Source organism: Psittacula echo (assembly GCF_963264785.1).
Source record: "Psittacula echo genome assembly, chromosome: 4".
Lineage (NCBI taxonomy): Eukaryota > Metazoa > Chordata > Aves > Psittaciformes > Psittacidae > Psittacula > Psittacula echo.
In genome coordinates this window covers 111,885,252-111,905,137 of record NC_137738.1, presented here as the reverse complement: position 1 = coordinate 111,905,137, position 19,886 = coordinate 111,885,252, and the positions used below count along the sequence as shown (strand labels likewise).

Below are 19,886 nucleotides of genomic sequence, written 5' to 3'. Positions count from 1 at the left end.
ACATACGGCATCACGGGCAAGACTTCTGCCTGCACAAAAGATACATGAATACCACTTGGGGGTTTGAATATCTAAGCTCAGCAAACAGAAGGAAAACAACTGACTCATATACTTTTACAAACTCATGCCAGTGAGCAGAAGCACATTTTAAATAAGGCCACATGTGCAAATGGTTTCTTACACTGAGAAAAACTGCAGCTAGGTGGAAACAGGGTATTTGAAGAACTATTTCGTGGTTTGGGGCACTAAAGAGATCTATTCTGAGTGTGGAAAAAAGTCCTCATGAAAGATACACTGGAGTTTTTAGGAAGAAGATGTAGTTAAAGTGTAACTTGGACTGTGAATGGCATGAGCAGATATTCAGGGAACCCTACTGGCTCTCTGTGTGGTGGGAAGATCTAAGAGAAATGAGCAAGCAGGTCCATGAGCAATGGGCAGTGAAGCCTGGTTTCCAATGCGTTTGTGTCTCATGCAAATTTTTCCCTTGGCCTCAATGTTTGTTGTGCCTCTCCTAGGTGGATCATCTGATGCCTGATAAGAATGGGGCTTTTGCTACATCCTTTTCCATGGCCGTTCTTTTTCAGTGGCACCCTTTGGATCTCCTTCCTACCTGGCTGCCAACTTCCACTAAACTTGTGATAACTTTGTACTTTGAAACCTGTGATTCACTTTCAAATTTAGTTGAAAAGCAGACACTGGATTCAAAGGTTACTCAAAGAGGAAGTGAAGACAGCAGATTAGGCACTCATACACAAAATATGATGACAAAGGCCTTTTTTCCTTAGGAAATCAGAACAGTTGGAGAAGGCACTTCCTCCAGACTTGGTGATTTCCAGCACTGGCAAAATCATCTCAAATTAGGGCACAGAAGGGGTAAATGGAAGCAGAACTAAAACCTGCTTTCACGTCGCTGTCTTTGAAGCTGCTTTGTAGAGAGCTGGGGTGCAGATTTACAACATTGTCCTTGTGGTGGATGTTTGGCGTTTATTTGAATCTTGGTTATTCATTAGGTGAAAATACATATAGTTAGAATTCCAAGTGTTGGTGTAAATCTAGATGTCAATTACTTTTTTAAATTATTGCTATTTGGTAGGCAAGTGTTACTGATAGGATTCATTTTGTTTAACCTCTTACTCATTCCAAAGCAATATATTTCTGTTTTTCTAGGTGGGAGCTACAATGGGTATGAATGAGAAAACAAAATGCAGTAACAGGTGCATAAACCAACCTACCTGAACACATATCTAGATCACTTTTAATAGGCACATTTTGTGAGCCAGAACAATTTTCTGTGGTTCTTATCAACATTTTTATCAGGTTTTCATCCCAGTAGGTCAGAACTGCATTGTTTTGCTAAGGATTTGGTTGACTTAAAAAATAACCCTCCTCTGGCTATTTGAGAACCTGTAGCTGAAATCCATGGTAGTGGCAGGCTCTGCTTTTGTCCTAGGGAAAATATAATGCTTAAATGGCAAATGAAAGAGGAAATGATCAGAAGAACTCTTCAGAATAAACAGCTCTATGTTTTTCCCCTCTGTCTCTGAAAACTTCTTTTAGCTCCAGGCATGGGTGTGAATAAGGTACCTCATGTTTGCTAACACCAGCTAAAAGTTTATTCTATAGAGAGTAATGTACACCTTGTGTCCGACTTGGAAAGAAGAAAAGTGAATTTCATGTCGATTATGTCATTGTCTGTAAAAAAATATATACTGCACAAAACAAAATGCTTTATCTAGGGGCTTATCTAAGTGCAAAAGTTTTTCTACCAAATATAAAATAGCTGTTGAGATAACTAGGGTGGGACAATCTGTGTAGATAGGTGTGATAACTGATAACCACACTTCTTTGCCTCAACTAAATTCTCACTAAGAATGTACTGCTCACTAGAGCTTGTGTCAGAATAATATTTCAGTTAAACAAACTATAACTTACGCTCCTAAAAAGTAGTAATGCTTGCGCAAGACCTGTATGTAGACTAGACCCTAGTATATATTATCTAATGACACAGCTCTTATCCAGGGATAAGTTCTTTTTAAATCTGAGGAATTCATTTCTATTCACTGCTTTTGTATCACTTCATATATTACTCTGTGAGATAGCAGACTTTTGTATTCAGTTCCTGCCTTCCAAGCCTTACTTTTTCAATTCCAACAAGCAGTCAGCTTGCAGGGCATGAACCCAACTTTCAACATTGCTGTTTATGATACTGAACAACACTGAGGTAGTTAGATTAGAATTTCCCTCTTGAAGGAATTCAGGACGGTGTCAAACCTGCCAAATGTCTCTTTCACAACATTCTGATATAGGTGCTGTGACTGGTGTGCTCAGATGACTCCTGCCTGAGCAGCACTGGGGTTGTTGTAAACCAGTAGAAGTATCTTGACCATTCACATCGGTGCTTCCATAAGCTTAGCCAACCTCAGAATCAACTCCAGGGACAAGTGGTCATGGTAGGGTTTCAGGCTCTTTACCATTTTCCTGCATTGAACATATTTGCCAGCAGGTTAGAACTGAGCCTTGGGTATCATCTATGAACTTGCTGGGTACATACTGTAAACAAGAGCTGTCTTCCAATTTGAGGACTCCATTAGATAACATGAAGGTTAAGTGTCCTCTTTAATGTTTATATCAACACCTTATGTACTCTGTGAATCTAAATGAGTAGTTTGGGGAGCTCTTTGTACCTGGTTCCCATGATTCTGTGAGTGGAAGAGGTTGGTTTATGTGACCCTGGCAGCAGATGTGTATGTGTTCATGGCTGCAGGAGAGACAAATGATTATGAAAGCTGGAGACTGGGAGCGTACTTATGGGAAGCATCACTACACACTTACCCTAGCTTGAATAGTCTTTCTTTGACACTACATATTGAAAATGTATCATGGAAAACAAATTTTAACCACAAAGGCTATGCAGAGTGTGAGTCTGCTGCCCAAGAGCACAGACCATACCCATAGCAGCCACAGTCTTCCTCTTAACATGATCAGCCTTAGTCACTGTGTCTCAGATCACGTTTTCCAGTGCGACTTTCAGATTTCCTTGGGTAGTATTTTGAATATTGTCAGCTTAGAAATTAACTGAGGATCAAGAATATTTCACTGATTTCATTGACAAATAGCTAAGAAAATCTGAGAGCTACAGCTCACAAACAGGACAGTCTTTCATTCAATTTTTTTCCTTCCCTCCTCTCCACTGGCTTTTTTCAGCTTGAAGCTGGCAAAGCCTTGTTTATGAAAACTTTTACTCTCAGGTCTCATGCGCTGAAATACTACCTCATCATTCCAGATCAATTTGTGGTACTCATTTAGCAGTACCTCTGCTAGATACAGAGTTATTGAAGTTAACAAAAACCATGTATTTTAACTTCTAGAACCCAAGCTAAAAATGTAGTGGCCAAGCGTAGAAAGTCTGTGTTTTTTCCCAATGAAAATGAATAGACTGAGTTATTGAGACAATAAAGATAAGTCCCACGATGGTATTGTACACAGCTTTGCTTTTCTTATTGAAGAGAGCTCAGAAGCAATTGACAAAGTAAAATGAATCACAGCCTAAATTCCAGCCAGCTTCTTTCAGCAAATGGTCAATAGTCAATAAAGAGAAAACAAGCAATGCAGAAAATTATTCCTTCCCTCTATCTCTGATACCCATTTCGGGAGAGAGCACTCATCCCTCAGAGAGAGGAAGGGATGCTCTCTTGTATATGCAGCTATCACTGCTTAGCTTTCAAATTAATCCCACTCTAACTAGCCTATCCAACCTGGTTTTGTTACTGGAAACAAATGAAATTCAGACCCTGAGGACTCCTCATTGCCTCCATTCCACAAGATGTGTAAAATAGTCATTGATGGATCTCACTCCATTTCCTTACTTCACTTAGTAGGTTTAGGAGCAGCCATTTCAGAAACATATTTTTCAAATCTGAGATAAACCATATTACAATAGTTGTTTGGAGGTAACAGTGCGGTGTTAATCGGGACTGTGATTAGATGTGTCTAGATAGGTCTGGAAGGTCTGATTCCTGTTTGAAATCCTGGTTTTCAACCTGTGATGCATGCATTTTTTTCCATACCTTCCCCCTTAACTTCTGTTATAACAGAATCTTGGGCAACATGGTCTAGTGTGAGGTATCCCTGCCCATGGCCCTTTCCAACCTTAACTATTCTATGAAAATGCAGTCAGTATTTGCAAAGGCCAAGTTCTGCAGGAACAGAAGTAATTCTGCTGTAGTTCACTCTGCTCTGCAGAGCAGCAGAGAAGAGTTTTAATTTACGCACTATGAAGAAAGTGCTGATTTGGCTCCGTGGTTCTTGGAAACCATCTTTGCTCTGCTATTTCCTGTTATTTTCTCAAGCTGTGTATTTCAGATGTGAGCAGGGACCTACTCAAAATCTCTTTATGTTTGTAGTGGAATGACATGATTCCTTGGACAGATGTAGATGGGTGGTTTTTGCCAGTAAAAAGGAACGGAAAGCAAAAGCATGGCAGAAAGTTTTCTCATCTTAGTTCTGAGGATTTGATGCTTAATACCAACACACCATGGTTAACAGCCTTCCCCAGTGCTGACTTCTCTTGATGGGTTCAGCACAGGCTGCACACTAAATCTCATTTGACCTTCAGCACTTTGCACAATTGCTGCTCCTCTCATCCTGAGACACACTTTCCACAGCCACACAGTGAGACCGTCGCTGCTCGCTGTTGTAGCGTTGGCAGCGGCACCCAGCAGCTCCTTTCTCGCAGCTCTGCTGCAGTCTGACAGTGAGAGGTTGTCTGCAGGCCAGACAGTGCTGCAGGACAAGCAACTTTCTGGCTGCATTAACTGATGATTCAATTTAAAAACCAGGCATTGCCATTGTGTTGGTTTGAATGATTGTGGTGCTTCTGTGATCGTTGACGTATGTAATTTATAGGATTCTGTGTGTGTTGGGAGAAGGGAATACATCACTGCAGTGATGTGACACCTCACCTACGTTGGTGACCTTATTTCAGACCTTTTTGGATGCCAGATTGAATAAAGAGCTTTCAGACTCTGTGGATGACCTGGCAGGAACTGAATTATTTTCCTCAAAACCATTTGTACTTCTTGTTTTGTGACCTTGGCAGAGCAGTGATTGGGAAAGTTGTTCACATGCCATCTGCACCTGCTAGCTTTGCCGTGCAGCGATAGGTCATTTCCTTTCCAAACATGACTGGCTTCTGATACCAGTGGGAAATTGGCAGCTCTTATATGAAAGCAGAAGATTCCAGTTTCCTCTTTTGGCTTTTCAGTGAGATAGGAAGGGAGTTGTTGTTGTTGTTGTTATGGTCCCAGTGCTCTGTGTCAGAGCTCTGTTCCCCACATAACTGCTTTTGCAGTCATTGAAAAACAATCTGTCAAAGGTATACAGCTTCATATCTTGTAGTGGTAATTTTTTCTCAATATCAGGGCATAATTCTAAACAGAACTGCACAACCTGCAGTGGAAATATTTCCCTCTTCTTTTGTGTCTTGGTCTTTCTTCCTCATTTCTGTGAAAGAGTAAGAGTGCAGAATAACGTGGCTCTCTGATGACAGGGCTTAAGAAACAACATAGTAGAGTTGAAGTGTACTTTTCTCCCTATTTCTTTGTCATATCAAAAATACAAGATGAAATGGCATTCATTGTTCTTTCAGTTCTCTTCTTACAGAAATGATGGGAATCTGTCAGATTTCTTTTTTGTAAGGGTGCTTAAGGCAGCAAGGTGGGAATCAGTTGTGTTGGACAGGATGCAGGCAATTGCCTCATCTCCAGCCTGAAGTATCATTTCTGCAGAGAACTGCAAAGGAGCTGTATTGCTGACAGTGAGGGGGTGAATTTTGTTTCCACTCTCAACAGCATAAAGCAGCTGCATTGGCTTTACAAGTGATTCAAGGATTTGCTCTCCCTCAAAGTTAGGGTAAATTGGTTTTTGCACCTAGTGTGTGTTCTTATAAATGTGCACTGCCTTTCTCTTCCTGTCAGTTACTGGAGGTGGAGATAGAATCATCTGGTTTTGTCTGTGCTTTCATGTAGCATTATTAATGAAACAGGTAATCCTATTTGTCTTAGAATCAAGGCAAGTATCTCTTGCGTTCTGTCCATCTGTTCCAGACACCAACAGCATGCTCATCACCATGGTATTGGAACAGGCTGGTACACAAATAGCAATCAGCAGTTACTAACATAATGTTATTACTTGGTCCATAAAACTAATATTGGCAGAGATATTAGACATCACTCACTGTGAGATGATACTTCCTCAGCTGATGGACTTTGTTGTGCCAGAATATAATAGTATTTTGTACAAAAATCAGCAAAAGGATGCATTTTTTTTATTTCATGCAAGTAGCATAAATTACCAGTCTAATCTATATCAAGATTGTCTCTTTACATCCAGTAATTTACAACCCATTGTTATCTTGTCGTAAAGCAGCATTCTTTAGAAAACTAAGCAGGTTTTTTTACATGCTTTAGATCAAATAAACCACTGAAAGTTCCCTTTTTCCCTCCTTTCTCCCCCAGCTGCTGATACAGACTGATGCAGGCAGAAGGCCATTTATGTCAAACTTGAACCAGACGAGTTCCGGTTTATTCAGCACACAATCTCCTTTGGTAGTGTTGGAGGGGTAGCATGTGATTGCTGCCCTCCAGGAAACTGTCACTCTCTGCACACACATTAAAGCAGTTGGTTCAATACCTTCTGAAAAGAGTAAAACTCACTCTGCTTTTCTAGCCTCTGGAAGGAACATGAACCTTTCAGACTGACTTTTTGCAGGACTCAGCTTACCAGGGACGCACACTGCAGTCCCCAGAACATCCTGAACTCCCTACCAAATTTGGAGATTCCTAACTCCCCTTCATAAATCTCATTTCCACATGGTCAAAAGTCCAACTTCAGACGTCTCCTTTTTGTTTGGTCACTTTTCCTATGATACAATGTAAAGATTTTGTCAAGTTGAACAGTCACACTTTAAAATCTCTGCTATTTAAATTGCTGGTTAAAATGAATAGATTCCTCTCAGGTGGCTTGTGCCAGTCCAGTTAAATGAATATTCCGTCTATATATAATTTTTCTTCCCTGCTTATTCTGAATACATTCCTTGGAGACTTATTTTGCAAGCTTGTCTACAGAGACTTCTCTACAGAAGCAAAATGGAGCCTTTCCAGATTGCAGCTTCACAGTTGCAGTTATAAACTATAAAGCAAAAGTGAAACCAAGGCATCGGTTTCTAGATTTTATATACAACTTTTGCTTGCTTTAGATGGCAAATTGCTGCTAAAGTAACGTTTCTGTAAGTGTTACAGTGTCCAAGCAAGTGCTGCTATGATGAAAGGGAACATCTTTATCTGAGCGGGTTGTGATTACCTCAGTAGGCACAAGCAGATTGCATCAGCCATTATTAGTCTTTCAGTGAAAATGAAACTTACTGGTTGTGATATTGGTTCAGTCTCTAGTTTTATATCAGTAGTTTAAAAAAGAAGAGTTAACTACAATAATTATGCTTTAAAATAAACCAATTAAAAATGTAAATGGATTATTAAGAACATTGTTGCCAAATGAGCTATATATATGTAGAGCCCAACTGAAATGGTCAGGAAGGCTAACAGGAATCTTGTTATAAAAAGAAAGGATCATTCCCTACAGTTTAGCTCTGCCTTGAACACTTAGCTTTTGGCCTCACTGTGGGAAGGAGTCTAAAGTACCAGGTGACTTTCATACATGTCTAGATACAATTAAGGGCAAAGAGCAGCATTTCTACCCTGTCATTCCCTCTTATCAATCTCAGTTTCTTTCATGGCCTTCATGGATGCATGCCAGCCTGTCCTGCAGGATATAGTCCAGCGAATAGGAGAAAAAATGTGTTTGAACTTGGCATAATTGCAATGAACATAAAGGTATAGTTGGAGCTTACTCGGAACACTCTCTTCTCTCTTGCTATCATAGGCCAGTATCTTGGGTCTCTGCAGTCAGTTGCTTTGGCTCAACGTTATTCAGGAGAATGAGTCATTTCTGGCTCAGCTTAATGGGTTTGTTGGGGCTGAAAAAGCTAAGGCTGGACTATAGGCTGTACCACAAATGATTTTATGTAGCTCTTTTTATCAGGTACAGTGACTGCCCACCAAAAGAAAATGAAGATGCATCACTTCAGCTTTTATAAGAAAGGTCTGTACAGCTTTTGTAATATCCATGAATAGAAAGTGGTTACAGAGGTCTTCAGCTTTCTCTGCTTCTGGGGCTGCAGCATACATCACAACATTACCTGTTGCCACTGCACTATTTCTCCTTGGTCCTTTTATTTGAGATAGGCTGCATCCTCCTCAGTAATCTTTCAGGTTTATGATCTGGATCATAAAATGTGACCACTAAAGTAGGGTGGATGATTATTTTGCAAAGTAGGATTTGGGGGAGCGTATGACCTCATATCTTTGTAGAACTGGCTGCCTCACAAAACAGCTGCTCTGAGGGGGGTGGGCATTCAGTTTGCCAAGTGTTAAATTGGGCATACCCTAGAAAAAGTTCGGTGGACTCCTTTGAATCAATGAGGGAGGCTGAGGTCTCTGATATGTTAATTACATGTTGATGGAAGGCACAGTAGTCCATTGCCCTTTCTGAACTACAGTATTAGTACAAAAAGCAATGAAAAATCATTGCAGCAGAGGCTGTCACCCTTGTTCCCATGTGTGCTATATTTCTTCCATGGATACCAACTAGAAAAGCAAATGTATTTCTTCTGATTATATTTTTTCTTCAAGTGCTGTCTCACATAATAAGCCTCTGTGACTTCCTGCCCCACACCACTTTTCGATGCTCTTGATTTAGGTATGATATTAATATGTCTTTTGAACCATGCATTTTAGCAGCTTTCGTATTCAGACGTAAAATCCCAGTTATTGAATGAATATTACATGGGGCAATATTGTGTTAGATGACAGCCTAATTTGAATAGTTAGTCATGTATTCAAAATGCGACCTTTTTTGGCATGGTACAAAAAGAATCTCATCAGTTAATGAACATAGGCGATGCATGCAGTGTGTAGGGAGTGATTGCATTTAACTATGAATTACTCGATCTTTAAATAGTGCTTTTTTTTCTTAAGGTAAAAGGAGCAAATAATTTCAGTACCCTGGCTTGAGCAGCATTCATTGTAATTATTTTTCACCATGATAGCCAGTGGAATGTAAATAGTTTTTTAATTTCTCAATGGCAAATCTATAGCTCCTGGAATTATCTATCTTTTATATATATTGTATATGTAAATTATATGATTTATCTCACCTTTTGTTTGCTTTTAGGGAGAAACCAGAGCTGCTTCATCAGTGCCAGCTCCACACTGTGGCTGGGCTCAGGAAAAGAATCGCATTGATGGATTAGTGCAACAACCCTCCCAGCCATGGAAGAATGCATCTTACAAGAAAATCCATAGGTGACTAATCAGCCAGACTGGCCATCCCTCACCCACAGTGGTAAGCAGCCTTTGAGGTCTGGGTATACCTGATATATTTTGGAGCTCAAGTCTAAATCTAAATTAAATTAAGCTAAGCATCTAAAATACAGAATTTCAAACTTCACATTATGTGCCTTATGAACAAAACCAAAAAAACAGTTTCCACTATGCATATTTTAGTCTTGAGTCCTGCTTTTCTACCACTTTTCAGCAGTGCCCGGTAACTTAACACCTTTGCTTTCATGTTTGTTTGGTTTTTAAGTTAGTCATCACACAGTGTCATTCAGAATCAATTAAGCACCCTTCCATTGTGCTGGGTGACTCCAGTGAATAATGATAGCAGGATTAGCCAGCTACTAATTAAATGCTGCTGCCTCTTAGCTTGAAAATGAAACACCTCTATGGAATTTAAGAGTTTCTGGCTTTATTTAGGCTGTGTGTCTAAATAGGATGTACCAGGCTAGTGTAGACAGTACAATCTGAAAATAAAATATTAAACCAGCAAAAACGAAAAGAGGGGGAAGAAGAGAGCAAGAAAGTGAGAGAAGGGAAACAAATTCACCCGGTCATAAAAATGTTGAATTGCATGGAAAATTTTCCACACTTCACTGAATCCTGAGTGCAATTTGCTAATTTTGCCTTTGTACAATGCAGATAAAGGGTTCATGTCTGTTCTCACTTCCACTCACAGGTGTGTCTTCAAATTTTTGCAAGTGATAAGTGGTGTAAAATAGGATGTACTGCCTATTTGTTGAAGCCTACAGGTGTACCTGTTCCAATAAAGCAGGAGTTAGGTTCCTTACCAGGACTAAAGAAACCATTGAGTGCTTGCTTCTCATAGTGGCTTTACTACTATGCAGTTTTATCACTTGAATTCACTGATTAATGTTTGAAGCAGAATGAAACTTTTATTAATTTTATTTCTTTTCAAAATCTGCTACCAAAAATCACAGTCTTTCACAGTTCAAAGACAGTTCTTTGCTTTTTCAAAAACATTGTTAAACTGATTGTACCATCTTCCTCGTAGGACTGTAGTGGTATACCCTCCTATGATACAAATAATGTAAATGGCACAAATGACACAAATTATGAGCTCCTGTCTGAAATAATAGATATGATCATAGAATCATAGAATAGAGTCATATAATAGAATCATAGAATAGTTAGGGTTGGAAAGGACCTTAAGACCACCTAGTTCCAACCCCCCTGCCATGAGCAGGGACACCTCACACTAAACCATGCCACCCAAGGCTCTGTCCAACCCCGCCTTGAACACCACCAGGGATGGAGCATTCAGAACTTCCCTGGGCAACCCATTCCAGTGCCTCACCACCCTCACAGTAAAGAATTTCTTCCTTATATCCAATCTAAACTTCCCCTGTTTAAGTTTGAACCCATTACCCCTTGTCCTGTCACTGCAGTCCCTAATGAAGAGTCTCTCCGAAGCATCCTTGTAGGCCCCCTTCAGATACTGGAAGGCTGCTATGAGGTCTCCACACAGCCTTCCCTTACCCAGGCTGAACAGCCCCAACCTTCTCAGCCTGTCTCCATACAGGAGGTGCTCCAGTCCCCTGATCATCCTCGTGGCCCTCCTCTGGACTTGTTCCAACAGTTCCATGTCCTTTTGATGTTGAGGACACCAGAACTGCACACAATACTCCAAGTGAGGTTTCACGAGAGCAGAGTAGAGAGGCAGGATCACCTCCTTCGACCTGCTGGTCACGCTCCTCTTGATGCAGCCCAGGATACGGTTGGCTTTCTGGGCTGTGAGTGCACACTGAAGCTGGCTCATGTTCATTTTCCCATCGACCAACACCCCCAAGTCCTTCTCTGCAGGGCTGCTCTGAATCTCTTCTCTGCCCAACCTGTAGCTGTGCCTGGGATTGCTCCGACCCAGGTGTAGGACCTTGCACTTGGCATGGTTAAACTTCATCAGGTTGGCATCAGCCCACCTCACAAGCGTGTCGAGGTCCCTCTGGATGCCATCCCTTCCCTCCGGCGTATCAACCGAACCACACAGCTTGGTGTCATCGGCAAACTTGCTGAGGGTGCACTCAATCCCACTGTCCATGCCACCGACAAAGATGTTGAACAAGACCGGTCCCAACACCAATCCCTGAGGGACACCACTCGTTACCAGTCTCCAGCCGGACATCGAGCCATTGACCACAACTCTTTGTGTGCGGCCATCCAGCCAATTCTTTATCCACCGAGTGGTCCACCCATCAAATTGATGTCTCTCCAATTTAGAGGCAAGGATGTCGTGGGACAGTGTTGAAGGCTTTGCACAAGTCCAGGTAGATGACATCAGCCGCTCTACTCCTGTCCATCAGTTGCGTAGCCACCAAATTGGTCAGGCAGGATTTCCTCTTAGTGAAGCCATGCTGGCTGTCACCAATCACCTCCTTGTTTTTCATGTGCCTTAGCATGCCTTCCAGGAGAATCTGCCCCAAGATTTTGCCAGGCACAGAGGTGAGACTGACTGGTCTGTAATTCCTCGGGTCATCCATTTTCCCCTTCTTGAAAATGGGGGTTATATTTCCCTTCTTCCAGTCGTTGGGAACTTCACCTGACTGCCATGATTTTTCAAATATGATGGACAGTGGCTTAGCAACTTCATTCACCAGCTCCTTCAGGACCTGGCAAATGAAGTTGCTAAGCCACTGTGATGATACCTAATCCTGAACTGACATCTGAAGGATCTTAAATAACAGTTACTAATGGCAGGTCTGTAAGCTAGCCTCAGTTCTCTTTATGCTGTGCTAGGATGTGCTAGGATGAAGATGAAGGCATTTGACCCTCTTAACATCCAGATCCAATGCCTGGGCTTTTTTCCCTTGAGCTCTTGTTTCATTTAAGGAGTCACACTGAATAACAGTAATAAAAGATGAGTCCCATCTGTTTTTCTGTTGGTTGTTAGTTTAATTCAGTGAATGATGACTACTCAGAGTTTAGTCTGCCAGCCAAGGAAGGTATGCAGTTATCAACATTACTGATAGGATAAACCAATTACATAAGCTTGTTTTCAAATCTCCCCAAATCCTCTAATACTTCACAAAGTAAAACTCTTCAGTTGAAATGCACCTGCTTACAGAAAGATACAGCACCAAATAGAAGTTTCATTTAGAGCTTTGGGTAGACCAAGTGGTTTTGTTGCCATTTTTAGGCATGAAATATAGCATGAAACTGAAAAGAAAGTAGAGATAAGAAAAACACAGTTGTAAGAAAGCCTTTTGAGAGCTGTCAGAAAAACCTTTGAGCTTAGAAGGCTGTGGAGGCTCAAGCGCTGAACAGCTCAGTATGTGCTGTGTTTTAGGGGTCTAGTTAGTGCTACATCTTTGAGCTGTAACAGTACTTCTCCAACTGTGCGTCCAGCCATTGCCTTGCCAGGGCTCCAGATTAATCCTGTGTGGGGAGAGCAAAGTGCCTCTGGGGCTTGGCAAAAGTGCTTGTCCTTTCCTCATGAAGATCTGTATTTGTGCCTGGGTAGTGTGGGAGATGTCTCCTCCTTTCTCCCAGCATTTATAGCCATTCTGAAAATAGATGATTCCGGAAGACAGTCTAACACACACCTAGAGACGCAGATTTCATTGTAGAGGTCTGAGACTCTCTCTTCTGCAATACAGCTAAATTGTACAGGCACACGCAAGCAGTTCCGCAAGCAGTTCCACAAGCATGCGCCAGAATGCACCAGACCAAGTGAGATGGAGCTTACAAGGGAGAGAACAAAATGCCAAGGGGCAAGAAAGAGGAAAAAGCACAAAGAACAGTGAGAAATTAAAAATGTAGGTCATTGAATGTAAAACAACATCATCAATGCCAGGCCATGAAACAGGAGGAGCGTTTTGTTGCTGAATAACATGTTGCAGGCCCAAGTCGGTGTGCAACACACGAAGTATGGAAGATGCTGTGCAAGGCAGTTGTGCAAAAAGGATGAGCAAACAGAGGAGGATTGGGAACAAAGAAAAACTGGGAAGAAAGTTTTTGAAAAAGGAAGAGGTTAGAAGAGAGAATAATGGCACAAAAGCTGGTATGGAAGAGAAGGGCTGAGGCAGTAGAAGATGAAAGAAGGTACAGCCACTGATTTGATTTGCTGCTTTTCATTAGAATTGTATCCTTTTGCCACTTTTGGATGCCATACAGACATATATATATATATATGAAAATACAAGCTTTTCCGCTTAACAGGGTAAAACTCCCTTCCAGAACTCTGGCATCAAAGCTACCTGCAAAACCCAATGAAACAACCTTACGTATTAAGTCAACTGTCAGTGTTAAACAACATCCTGTGCCAAGCAGGGGGATGCCAGCCCAGCTAGATGAATACATGCCAGAGTGTTTACATGATAACTGGTATGATGAATCAAACTCTTAAGCAAATAGATATCTAGGCAAAGAGCAGAGCGACCAAATTCCATGGTGCACTACCCTGCTATCTCTGATGTATTGCAAAATGCATGAGTCAGAGGTAGAAGATAGCCCTTGGCAGTATGTGTGGAGAGTACTATGATCCCCACAAGCCCCTGTGTTCTTACTTCCTGATGTTTTCAAGTGTGCTTTCTAGCAGTACTCTGCCTCAGTGTCTATGTGGCAGTCAACCAAGGTCTGCACCAGTTAGAGAGGGTTCATTTACTAGAAGGAAACAAGTCCTGCAAGCAGGATATCAGGTGCTCAGGAGATGGCAACCTCAGAGCCCAACCTCCTGTTGCGCAGTTGTGGTCCAGAGCCTGATCTGCCATTCTATAAACAACAATTAGGCCAGATTCTCTGCTGGCACAGAGCCACAGAAGCTCAGCTTGAGCTCTGTCTTCTTTATCTCTTGTAGCACTGAAGATTGTGCTTTGAAAGATGCCCAGGATATAACAGATGAAGTAAAGTGTACTAAATTCAACAGCAACCTTAAGTAAAAGCCTAAGCTGCTTAATTTATCCTTGGAGTCATTTTACCACTGAGCTTTTTTTACCTTTCTTGTGGGTGCTGTCATAAATGTCCTGTGGGAACAGTGGAATTGGCATTTCTGGACGTTGAAATAGATGCAACTAAAGTAGAGGAACTGACAAGATCATCTCTTGGTGTCTCTTACAACCTTATTTTTTTCTATGATTTTAGCAAATGCATTCAGTTACTGTCCTAAGTTTGCAATGTTACACTGCTTCCATTAGGCTTGTGTAACAAAAGCCCAACTACCAAACCCCTGTGCTTCCTCCATGCAATACAAAATGTGGTACTGTCAGTTTTGCAAAAGGTTGGGAAATCAAGATCTGAACCATGGCAAGCATGTAAAGTAAAACGTAAAGAAAGATATTAAAGTTAATAGGTAGCCAGCTTATCACAGAATCATAAAATCATGGAATGGTTTGGGTTGGAAGGGACCTTAAAGCTCCTCTAGTTCCAACCCCCTGCCACGGGCAGGGACACCTTCCACTAGACCACCCTCATAGTGAAGAATTTCTTCCTAATATCTAATCTAAATCTGCCCTTTTTCAGTTTACAGCCATTCCTCCTTGTCCTGTCAGTATATGCACTTGTAAAAAATCCCTCTCCAGCATTCTTGTAGGCCCCTTTAGGTACTGGAAGGCTGCTAAAAGGTCTCCCCAGAGCCTTCTCTTCTCCAGGCAACCAACACCAACTCTTTCAGCCTGTCTTCATGGGAGAGGTGCTCCAGCCCTCTGATATCTTTTTGGCCTCCTCTGGACTCACTCCAACAGGTCCAGATCCCTCGTGTGCTGAGGGCCTCAGAGCTGGAGGCAGTACTCCAGGTGGGGTCTCATGAGAGTGTAGTAGAGGGGGAGAATCCCCTCTCTTAACCTGCTGGTCACAGTTGGTTTCTGGGCTGCAAGCGCATGCTGCTGGGTCATGCTGAGCTTCTCATTAACCAACACCCCCAAGTCCTTCTCAGAGCTGCTCTCAATCCATTCTCTGCCCAGCCTGTATTTGTGCTTGGTATTGCCCTGACTCAGGTGCAGGACCTCGCACTTGGCCTTCTTGAACTCCATGAGGTTCGCACTGGCCCACCTCTCCAGCCCGTCCAGGTTCCTCTGGATGGCATCCCTTCCTTCCAGGGTGTCAACTGCACCTCACAGCTTGGTGTCATCGCAGACTTCCTGAGGGTGCACTCAGTCCTGCTTTCCATGTCACCAACAAAGATGTTAAACAGTGCTGGTCCCAATACTGACCCCTGAGGAGCTCCACTTGTCACCAATTGCAGTGGTTTATGTCCTGCTGAAATAATTTTCTGCTTCAAATTTGGGTGACAGTTGCCACAAAACTCCCATGTGCTCACAACTGGGCCGGGATTCTGAGGAAAGGAGCCAGAACAAGGTACCAGATCTCCTTCTAGGAGCTTCCTAAAAGAGATTTAGCTCACCAGAATTGGATGTCTGTTCCCTGAGTACTGCTGTCCCTTCACATTCACCACATGCTTTTGACACTTCACCCTGCCTATATCTGCTTGGCTTCTGCCTGTGATTGTAACCAATGTGAAACCCCTGGCTCCATTCGCCTCACTGTAGGATTCGAAAGCACAGGCTGTGTGAGGCAGAACTGAGAGGTAGAGCTGGACATCAGCTGTTTCCTGGTGACCTGCAGACCAGTAAGTACCATTGCACCATGTGGTTACCTCCCAGCTGTAAGAAGCAATATGTAATAGTGGACCAGCTCTTTTAAACAGTTCCAAAATACCATTAACACCATTTCCCTCTCCATACCTGTTTTTTTCTGACATCAGACTACACCTAGGTATGGCATATTGGTATTTGTTCTGTGCCTCGCAGTGGTACCACAGGTCCATCGGCAGCTTACTCCTTCTTTGTCCTTTACTTCCTAAATCAAGAATTAATAAGGAGAAGAATCTGCTAACACCATTTTAGGTGTGCTGCCACCATAGCACAAATGGCCTGGTTATCTTGTCAGAAAAACACTGGTAGCTGACAAGTCCTGCAGAGAGATTAAATACATGGGAGGACTGAGAGCAGTACGAGAGAGACCTGCTGCTACTGATAAGCTAAAATCAGTGTTTGCTCCCCAGCACTCCCGGTAGCAAACCAGGCAGTTGCAGTGTGCATTCCTGGTGCCTGACCTTCTCCGTGTGGCTGTTGTGCATCTCTTAGCCTTCGAGCTTCCCACAACATGGATCAGACTCTGAGAAGGGGGAGAGGAAGGGAAGAGCAAAGGAAGGCAGAAGGGGAAATAAATACCTAAATTCTTTATTTTTACTGGTTTTATACATAGTTTAGGGAAAAGGACACTGGCAGGGGACAAATGGTATCTGAACATTGCTGTGCTAACGTGACAGCTTTATGGGGAGGCAGTACTGGGTCAGAAGCCTGAGTCCCCCTACTTTTGGTTCAAGACCTGTTACGCAGGGGAAAAAAAAACCATTTTCAAGGTAAAAACACTGGTAGAGTGGTAGAGAGCAGACCTGAAACCTTCCTGTGCCCTGTGACAGGGTGGTGTGGTTATATAGCTAAAAAATACTGACCATTTCACATGAAAGAGGGGCAGAGGAGGATGGTAGAATGAACCCTACCCAGCTCACTGCTTTCTGCAGGCTGCAATCCATATGGGCAATTCCTTCACAGTCCCACTGACAGCCCCACAGCAGGTATGCAGGCTTCGTACCGCATGCAGAACGTGAGCTCATGCAGCTGTAACATTCCTCCTCCATCATTCATGCTGGTTTTCCTCCTTCCTCTCCCCTCTTACACCTTCCTGCAGCCACTGCACCTCACTTCCATCCTGTGTCCTCCTGTCTCCTCATTGCTCAGAGCCTCCTCTGGCACACAGCTTTTGTGGCTTAAGGAGGAGAGGGAAGGGAGCAGGGGATGGCAGGGCACCTGAGTGGAACCAGGACCCAGCAGAGTTCAACCTCAAGAACACGAGTTAGTGGGTTGGGGTGCACAGGACTGGGGAAGGTGATTGCAGTTCAAGGTAATCTCTGCTCATGGCTTTTCCTGGGCCGCTCCGGTAGAGCACTACAGCCCAAGCCAAAGGAAATTCTGCATCTGATTTCCACTAAGAGGATAAAATCAGCCTCTATTGGCACAGGCAGAATTCAGCCCTGAAGGTATATGAATAATGTTTCCTTAACTGGCATCTGATATTGCTCCTTGCATTACACTCCTATTAGCGAGAGACAAGCGAGGCCTCTCTGACCATCCAGTGGTTCGTGATGTTCAAGACAAGCTGTGCAAACGCACTTAAGGAAGGAGGAGGAACAGGACAGAATGTGATCCATGGATTGTAAATCATCACTCCAGCTAGAAACCAGGCAGGGGTCCTGAGCCTGTTCATCCAGTTAAACGGGTCCATGTGCAGACACTCAGCTGCAGATAACATCAGTGCAGCAGACAACCTCAGCCTGCAACATGGGCAGCAGGAAGCCCACCCTGCAGAGCTGAATTAAACCCACTTTTTACATAGCCTTTACACCCAGCCTGCATCCATGGGTTGCTACACCTGCCATGCTGCTGGTGCAGTCACACAGATTAAATATGCTCTTCTCAGACACGGAAGCTATTATTTCTGTGAGATGAAACAGCATCCCACACTCTTATTAACCCATGCCCTACTTCAGAAGTAAATCTAATTTGTGGTTTTCAAGTTAGCTAGAGCTGGAGTTGGTTTATCCCTGTGTCTGCTCTGTCTGTGCTGGGTACATTTATGCAGCACCATATGTGGCAGAGCCCTGTTTACTGTGGCCTGTAAGCATTATTTCTCACAACAGAATAAAGAATTGGGATGGTTGGAGCTTTCTGTTTCACTGGGGAAGAGAGGAGTAAAAGCACAACTGTTACAAATATCCTTTCATAAAGCAAGTTTTGTATTTGGCAGAGAATGACGTGCTGTCTGCTGAGTGACGTTTCTCATCTGGGATATTCCTGCACATCTGGACACCTTCCACAGACTGTCTCAAGAGAGAGGAAGAAGAGTTTCAAAGGATTCATTGGCTTTCTGATGGCAAACATCAAACAGAATGGGTGGTGTTTCACAAACACACTATGTAATGGGGAAAGGGAAGTAGGATCTTCAGCGATGGCCACCACAGCAGCAGTATGTACAGTAATTTATATGGTGGATTCATCTGGAGATTATGTTACAGAACAAGCAATGCAAGAAAGCAAACACAAACCCTTTTTTAACCAGTGCTCTATATTTTCAGTTATAGCTGGCACAGTTTATGGACTTTTTAAGGCACTGAACATAACTATATTAAACCCATGAAGATGTGTGGAGTGTGAGTGGCATTTCACGATCTTTGGGAGGAGAAAACACAGGGCTGTGCAATTTCAGTTCCTCTGGGGATTCAGCTCTGCTCTGTTGCTGTCCAGTTTGGTTATTTCAGTAGTCCCTGGGTGTACTTACACCCCTGGTGACCTGCAGCTTGATGGAAGGCAGTGTGTAACAGATTAGCATCTGGATGTCTGGAGTGACTCTGCCCAGCTCACAGAAATGGAGGCCTACACACACTTCAGTGACCTCGCAATCCGCTTGTGGATTGTTCCTCCTGTCCTTTGAGCTGGATGGCAGATAAACTTTGGTCAATGTATTATACTATGCCCTTTGTAATGAAATAACATCAGATAATATGTATTTAGTGGGGATTTAAATTCCCGAGCTGATTACAAGGAGCTGTTAAGACTCATAGGCTTTTAGCAGTGCCCTGTGTTGAGTCGCAACGATGTCCGGTGCTGCAGCGATGTGCTCTTCCCAGTGGTGCTGGCAAGGTTGAGACTTTGTTAGGAATAAACCTGAGAACACAAAAAGTCAGCGATACAACTTGATATTCAGCAAGAATTTAAGTGAAAACTCTCCTATATTCTGAATTCTTCCAGCTTTAACAAGCTGTTTGCTCTGAGACCCCAGGTGTGTGGCAATCTCTCCATGCACTTCCCAGCAGTAAAACGAGCCTAGCAGCATTTACTATGCCCAAAGAATGTTACAGAATGCAACTAATTAATGCTTGTAAAATGCTTCTGATAAGAGGAACCCAAAATAAAGGGATTGTTTCTTATTAATGCATGTGGAGAAGAGGTCTGAGCTCCTGCAGGTGCCTGGTTCACCACAGATGTCAACCCGCCCCTGATTTGAACCCCTCCATTTTTACCCCTCACCGACACGAAGGTGAGCGGTGAAACAAACACCCGGGTCGTGCCGGAGCCGGAGGTTCCCCCTTCAGAGATGAACCCCGCCGGGCCCTCACCGCGCCCCACATCGAACCCGCCCTACCCCGAGCCTTTGTGAAGCGCTTTAACACCCGATCGCTACGTGCGCATCGGACCCCAGCGGGAGCGAGGCGGGGCAGCCGGGACCGAGCGGCACCGACAGCTCCTGCGGCCGCCCCGGGCACCCGCCCCGGGATGGGGAGGGGGTAACAGGGAAGGAGGGGAGGCTTGGGCGCGGCAGCTCGCGCCCCGCCCCGCCCCGCCCGCCGAGGCCACGCCCCCC

At 43.3% G+C, this 19,886-nt stretch overlaps 1 long non-coding RNA gene across 1 annotated transcript in view; it reads left to right on the top strand.

Moving 5' to 3' along the window:
• The window catches only part of LOC308219584, a 31,255-nt gene extending 11,818 nt beyond the window's left edge, over positions 1 to 19,437 (top strand). The window contains exons 3-4 of the long non-coding RNA XR_013956537.1: positions 9,289 to 9,459; positions 18,273 to 19,437. This is a non-coding gene — a long non-coding RNA (uncharacterized lncRNA). The remainder of the gene's footprint in view (positions 1 to 9,288; positions 9,460 to 18,272) is intronic.
• The last annotated feature ends 449 nt before the right edge of the window (positions 19,438 to 19,886 follow it).